Source organism: Primulina eburnea, chromosome 17 (assembly GCF_022965805.1).
Source record: "Primulina eburnea isolate SZY01 chromosome 17, ASM2296580v1, whole genome shotgun sequence".
NCBI classification, from domain to species: Eukaryota; Viridiplantae; Streptophyta; class Magnoliopsida; order Lamiales; family Gesneriaceae; genus Primulina; species Primulina eburnea.
Genome location: NC_133117.1, coordinates 18711075 through 18718441, shown reverse-complemented (window position 1 = coordinate 18718441; position 7367 = coordinate 18711075).

The following is a 7367-nucleotide window of genomic DNA, read 5'->3' as shown; positions in this document are numbered from 1 at the left end:
ATAAGCAAGTCTGAGTTTTGCGATCTTAGCATACACTGTCAACCAGGGAGAAAAATGAAACGCTTAATCAATATAAGATAAAATAAAAATAAAAGCTCTAAATTAAAATCTAGACTAATTGGTAACAATATTGATGTAAATTTAAATTTAGACACTCCCCGGCAACGGCGCCAAAAACTTGTTGCGCGTTTTCTTAACTGCTCGCAAGCGCACGATGTCAAGTTATAGTAAAATGTACTTTTGAGTACAAGTATCGATCCCACGAGGAGTGTGTATAAAAATGTATATCAATTCTTGTAATTAAAATAGCCAAGACTTTATCTAGAAAAATCAATAATCAGTTTTGTTTGTTTAAACGAATTAATTGAAAGCAATGAATAAATTAAATCACCGGATTGAGAGATAATAATGAGAGAAAGTATCTAGAGAAATGATTTCACAAAGTTTCCACGATAATTATTCACAATTTAATCTATATTCCTGAATTCCAATCGATTAATGGCCAAGAACACTTAGATTGTTTTATTCCCCCTTTCCCAAGTGACGAATAAAGTGTATCTATCAACTTTGATTCAATTATTCCTAATTAGAATCTACGTTCCATAGATAAACGCATACAATGTTCTTACTAAGCCTCGCTAAAGTTATGTGCCTTCCGAACGCTATAAACATTTAACGATGTGTCTCTAATGATCTATAATCATAGTCCCTCTCCCGAGTTATAAGATTAATAAAACAACAAACAATTTATGGCCAGTAAATTGCAGTGCAGTGAACGCAGAGAATACAATTGAACGAAAGCAGAATTCAATCAATAAATAACGGTGTCAAATCATCGTTTCACCAGAGTTACGTCATTCTCCAGAATGGGAATTTAGTTCATCACGAAATCTATATAAACACAATGCATGTTTGAAGATTCAGACATTGAGTTACACGAAAATATAAAAACGAAAGATAAAAGACAAATCCGAAGTGTCGTCTCTGTGTCCAGATCCGTCGTTCTTCGTATCCATCTTCGCGTTCCGGATCTTCGTCTCTTGATTTCTCCAGCCCTCCGAGGTGTTTTCTCTACCAAAACGGCTGCCCCCTTCTGACCTAGACGATTCGCGAATTTATACATTTTCTGGATGCGGCGTGCGCGCGGTGGCGCGGCTTCTGGCGCTGCTGCGCGTGCCGTGCTGCTCATCTGCTCGTGTTTGTGCGCGCGCGGCTGCGCGTGATCTCGCGCTGTGGCACGCGATCTACTGTGATTGGCCCATGCGTGTGTGCGCGCGGTCGCGCATGTTGTCGTGCGGCCGCGCGCAAGCGTCTGGTCACTTGCTTGTCTAGGTGCGCGCGCCTGCGCGTAAAGTGGCGCTGTCACGCGCACCTCTCGGGTCATTTTCGTCTTGTGTGCGCGAGATGTCGCGCGACGGCGCGTAGGCGTCTGCTTGTTCGCTTGTACTTGCGCGCGCGGTTGCGCGTGATCTCGCGCGGGCGCGCACGAGGTTCTGTCCGAGTGCTTCATGGCGCTATGTTTCCTTGACTCGACTTGACTTCGTGTCCGCTATTTTCTCCATTCCTGTAATGATAATAAAAACAAACCAAAAACGCATAATTCTGTTCGAAACAAGCATAATTCAAACTGGATTCTAATGTAAATTAAGTGCAAAAATTGCATTTATCAATAACTTTCGAAGGAGAGAAAACAGAGAAAGCCGGAGGCGCGCGGAGTGTAGTTGAACGACAAATTGAGATGACAATATCCATGCCCAAATGACTAAACAGAATGGATAAATCCTTAGATGCTACCGTGTAGAGAGATTCAAAGTAATAAGATTATATTCAAAACATTGGCTAAAAAATAAGGCAAACCAAATAAGATACCTGTTCCAAATTTTCCAAAAACATCGGATTTTCGATGTATTCAACGACCTGGTGTTTTTGTTGTTCTTCACACGACAATTGTGTGTGTCATTTCAGAAATTTTAGTAGAATTTTTATGGTTGCGAAAGGGATTTAACCTAGGTCTGGAAAATGAAGAAAGGGAAGGGGAGTTTTACTGTATCCTTTCGTTTGGGAGTTGGGGGGAAGAATACAATCTAATTAGGTTGGAACTAACGTGGGGAGGTGGAGTGGGGGTAATTCAGAGAATTTAAAAAACAGACCAAGACACCAATTAGTTACTCTAAGGTGCTTAGATTTAATAAATAATAATAGATGAAAAACGTAGAACGTTTCGATACCTTCGATTTGATATAAAATTCGAAATTTTTGGACCAAAATCGAGTGAGTTATGGAGTTTTTCGTGGGACTGCTCAAGCTGCGACTTTTATGTAAATTGTGTTCTTGAAGTTATTTGTTGCATGCTTCGTTGGACATCGCCGGGCTTGTGCTACTGCATTTAGATATGTTACGAGATGTATTTAGGTGTTATTTGGTGGTTCGTTTGGGTCGGGATTGGCTTGAGATGTAATAGAAGTCGTAGGTAGCGAAACGATGTCTAATTACGGGTTATTGTTGTGTTGGAATTCATTGTTGATGCTTAGGGACGTTTGGGGCGTTTTTACGGGTTTGATCAATGTACTAACATCCTTGGATGAGTCTCGAGTTGTTGGTTCATGGTCCTTAGGCTTGGATTGAAAGGGTGAAAGATTAAGTTAGTGAGTTTTCGTGCATTTGCAAAGACAGAGGGTACCCGGACCCCGGCACGGAGTCCGTGTCCTTTTTCCTTCAAAAATACAAATTTCCAGAGCCTACCCGGACCCGTACACGGACCCCTACACGAGGTCCGTGTACCCTCTCTTAAAAAAAAATAATAATTTTTTTAGGATTTTCTTCGGGGTTCTATATAATGGCTTAGTACAATGGTTAAAATTTATTTATGTAAAAATATAGGATATTTTTTGGGTCTTCATGTCATGGTTTAGTACGATGATTAAACGAGGTCAAGTCCGGAGCGAACTAGAATGTCATAAGCTACTTTTCACTTTGGTGGTGAGGTCGAGTACCTACGTCTAAGACATGCAAGTTAAGTTTTTAAATTCATGTTAGTATGTGCAGTAGCGGCCCCAAACGATATCCAACGAATCCCTCAACGCCAAGTAAGTATGTGTGACGTGCAAGAAATATTTTAAGTTTTTGAGGGATGCTAAATGTCTTGTGACAAAATTATGTTTAGGATTGGAAAGCGTAAAATTTTGAACGGGAACCAATCTGCCCGTTAAATTATGAACGGGTTAGATCGAGGTTGGAAAGCGTTAAATTATGAACGGGGACCAACCAGCCCGTTAAATTATGAACGGGGATCTCATGTATGTGGCAGTGGATACGTCCCTGTCAGCCCAGTACTGTGGTTTGTCTGATCAGGCATTTATTATGTTATGGGTCACTTGTTTTGAAACATTCCTCTACGCAAAATGATGAAGTTATATATGTTCTTGTGGGGACCCGGACGCTAATCATGATCTTAATCATCATTGGGACTAATTAATCAATTATAAAACAGGGTCTAAATTTTTTTTTTAAAATACAAAGCGGAAACGTAATGTAATTTACTCAAATTACACATTAAACATGAACATACAAATCTTGTGTTATCTACAAGAATTCAACTAGGTTCAACTATATATCAATGCTGAATCCTAAGTTGCTTCCAAGCCCGGATCTCCACGCTATCTATCTTCTCTCATTCTCTTCTTGACCCTGATCCAGCCCCACCTGTTGTCATGCACACATACAAAACAAGACAACAGCCGGATAACTCCGGTGAGAATTACATCCCAGTATAAACAATGTAAACATGCAATCATATAAAAACATATATAAAAGCATATATCAGTTATCATTAACATGTAGCAATTCAACAAACATGAATGATATAAAACTGTAAATCAACATGTCATATCAGACTCAACTCAACCGACGCGTCGTCTCAGACTCGACTCAACTCTATCCTAGGGATCCCAATGTCTGAATAATGATAAATATACCGAATCTCAGTCGCTAGGAATGAATCAATCCCTAAACGGCATCGATATAATTCATATATCCAGTGTCTGGGCGAATCAGCCGCAGAATTGACGAATCAGTCAAGAATTAGGCGAATCAGCCAATAACCAGACGAATCAGCCTGTGATTAAGCGAATCAGCTTAAGTTTAGACGAATCAGTCAATAACCAGACGAATCAGCCGGTGACTAGGCGAATCAGCCTATGACTCAACGACTCAGTAGTCAATACATGCATTCAGTATCTAAGCAAATCAGTCGATGACTAGCGAATCAGCAGTCATTACATGCAGTAGCTATAAATCAATAGACTACAAATATCAATCTTATCATACATTAGCTATAAATCAATAGACTACAATCATAAGTCTCATCAATTGCAAATATCAATGCAATAAATGAAAGTATGTGATTTAGGGAAACTCGAGTCAAACTTCACTCGAGTTGTGCAATCCCAACTCAACATTAATTTATACCTTTCTTTCTGATACTCTGACTCGGTCGCAGTCTCGAACCCCAAGCCTGTCAATACTCAATCTGATAATAACAATATCGAGGAGTATAATATCAATACACCACTCGAATCAAATCTGTTCTGCTCAATACTTAACCTAATTCAATATCGATGGCATAACGGTATAATATCAATATACCCAACAATACCATATTAATCAGATATTAATTCTAATATCTCATACTAGATAATACTTCAATCTTGATATCAATTCTCAATCAATTCAACTCTAAAAATCATAACAATTCCATATGGTATCTGTTTCTCAATCCGGTTTTGAATATATGATGTCTAACATGACAAGAACATCATATATGAATCATATCAGATTCTGACAATACCATATTTTCAAAACATATCAAAACGTAGCAAAACTTACGTCCAGTTGTAGCCTACGTCGATAGGAACTCAGTACCGAAGTCGGATTCAAAATCAGACGGACGGATTTCTCACAAAATGCGTAAGGATTTTTCACACTTTTTCAGAAACTTTTCTCGATTCTCTTGTTCTGATTTCTGAAGAATTCGTGCAATTCAATGTACATATATAAATATATACAATCATGCATGAAAGGCAAGTGGCGCATCCTTTGTAAACCAATCTCGCGCATATGCGCGAGACCTTCGGGTCTCCACGCTGGTGCTCTCGGCAACTCGCGCATATGCGCGCCCCATCGCCGCGCATATGCGCGAGACTTACTATCTCGTTTATCCGACTACTCGCGCATATGCGCCGTCATTCCCGCGCATATGCGCCGAGCCTTTTGTCCATCACGCGCATGTGCGCTATCTCCATCACGCATATGCGCCAAACTCTTTGGTGTTCTCCCTCGGCCTTTCACCCCCCCTCACGCATATGCGCCCTTTGTCTCGCGCATATGCGCGAGAGATTCTGGGCATTCCGCGCATGTGCGCGTTTACCCGTCGCGCATGTGCGCGAATGCATATCCTCGCACATATATTCCGCGTCTATTCTCGGTTGTCCGATCTAATCCGTTTCGTCTATAATTATCTAGATTAATCAATAAATCATTTCAGATGAATCTCATATTACGGTAAATGTACCCAAATCATTTCAGATTACGGTAATCAAATTCTCGTGCCTTACAGTTCTAGTATGCAGTATGTTTATGACAAGTTTTCACATTATGGCACGTCTATGTTATGTACGTATATTCAAGTTTTAGTACGCAAATTCAAGTTCAAGTATGTATGTTCTATTTTAAAGTTGCATGCGGTTTTATTATGTAGTACTCGCTATTTCCCAGTTTATACGTGTTGAGTCTTTAGACTCACTAGACTTGATCGATGTAGGTGTGTATGTTGATGAGGAGACAGGAGGTGGCGACCAAGGGGCAGGCTTGGACTGAGCGAGAGGCTAACCCGAGGACCGCAATGTTTATGTTTTTATGCAAATGTTAATTTACTCTGATTTCATGTTTTGAGGGAAACACTTTGAGCAAACCTTTTGTGAGAAATTTTATTGTGGTTATTTCGAACAACCATGTCTTATGGGGGACTTGGTTGAGATATTTTATGGCAAACTTTGAATGTTATTTATGTTTAAGAAATTTTTTAAATTTTTCTGCAAATTTTGAGTATGAAAGTATGGTACGTTAAAGTTGGTATCAGAGCCAGGATCTTGTAAAGGGTTACGCCTACCGCCAGCCGCAAGAAGCTCACGAAGTCACACCTCAAGTCTATAAGTTTTAAAGTTTTAAATTTATGTTATGTAGTAAGCATGAAGCTAGTATTTCAGCATGTGCATATTTTAAGTTCAAGTACGTGCATCTTATGTTGTCTATATCATGTTCATGCATGTTGGGTTTACGTGTTGGGTAAATGTGGGAAAAGTATACCTCCTAGACGTAGGATTGTGCTTGAAGCAGGAGATGAGAATAGGGAAGCACAGGATGGGGAGAGGGCCACTCCTCCTCGTCCACCGTCAGATATGCGGGATTAGAAGCTTGTAGGGATGACTCAGTTCGTCGCATAGTTTGCGGGGAACCAAGCTACGGTGGAATGCAGGGGCGAGGCCCAGACCGGAAGCAGTTTACGAGAGGTTTAGGAGGATGGATGCTAAGGAGTTCTCGGGGACTACTGACCCGATGATAGCAGAAGGATGGATTAAGTCCATTGAGGTAATCTTTGCGTTTATGGAGCTGCAGGATGCAGACAGAGTTAGATGTGCAACCTTTTTGTTGACAGAGGACGCCAGGCCATGGTGGGGAGAGCGCGTCCATGTGGGTGAATCTGCAGACTCTGTCATGGTATGACTTTTAGGAGGTCTTTTACTCTAATTACTTCAATGAGGAAGTACGATCCAGACTGACTAGGGAATTTGTGACGTTGCGTTATGGGGATAGCAGCGTTGCGTAGTTTGAGAGGGGTGTCACTTTGTACCACTGATTGTGAATGATGCGCGGGAGAAGTTGAGGCATTTTATTGTAGGTTACGGCCGAGCTAGCGTCGTGATGTGAGGGTTCTGGTCCGACGACTTATGCAGTTGCTGTGTCGAGAATTTTGGCGACAGAGCAGGACTAGAAGGACATTGAGGTCAATAGGCAGGGCAAGAGGCCCTATCAGGCACCTCGTCTTGAGGAATCTTCGTAAGTCATTAAGAAACTCAGGATTAAAAGGATATGAGTGCTGGAATTAGGTTATCTAAGACCACTTTGGTTGTGTAAGCTTTAATTTCAAGTTTATGAAATAGGTGATTATACGGGGATATTTGATGAAGTAAAAACAAAAGAAAATTAGTTGTATTCAACATAGGTTAGCAATGGTCGAATATTAAGATTTTTATCGAGTAAGAAATTTAAAATCTTTATATGAGGATTCTAGAATTCTGTGGGTTATAAGC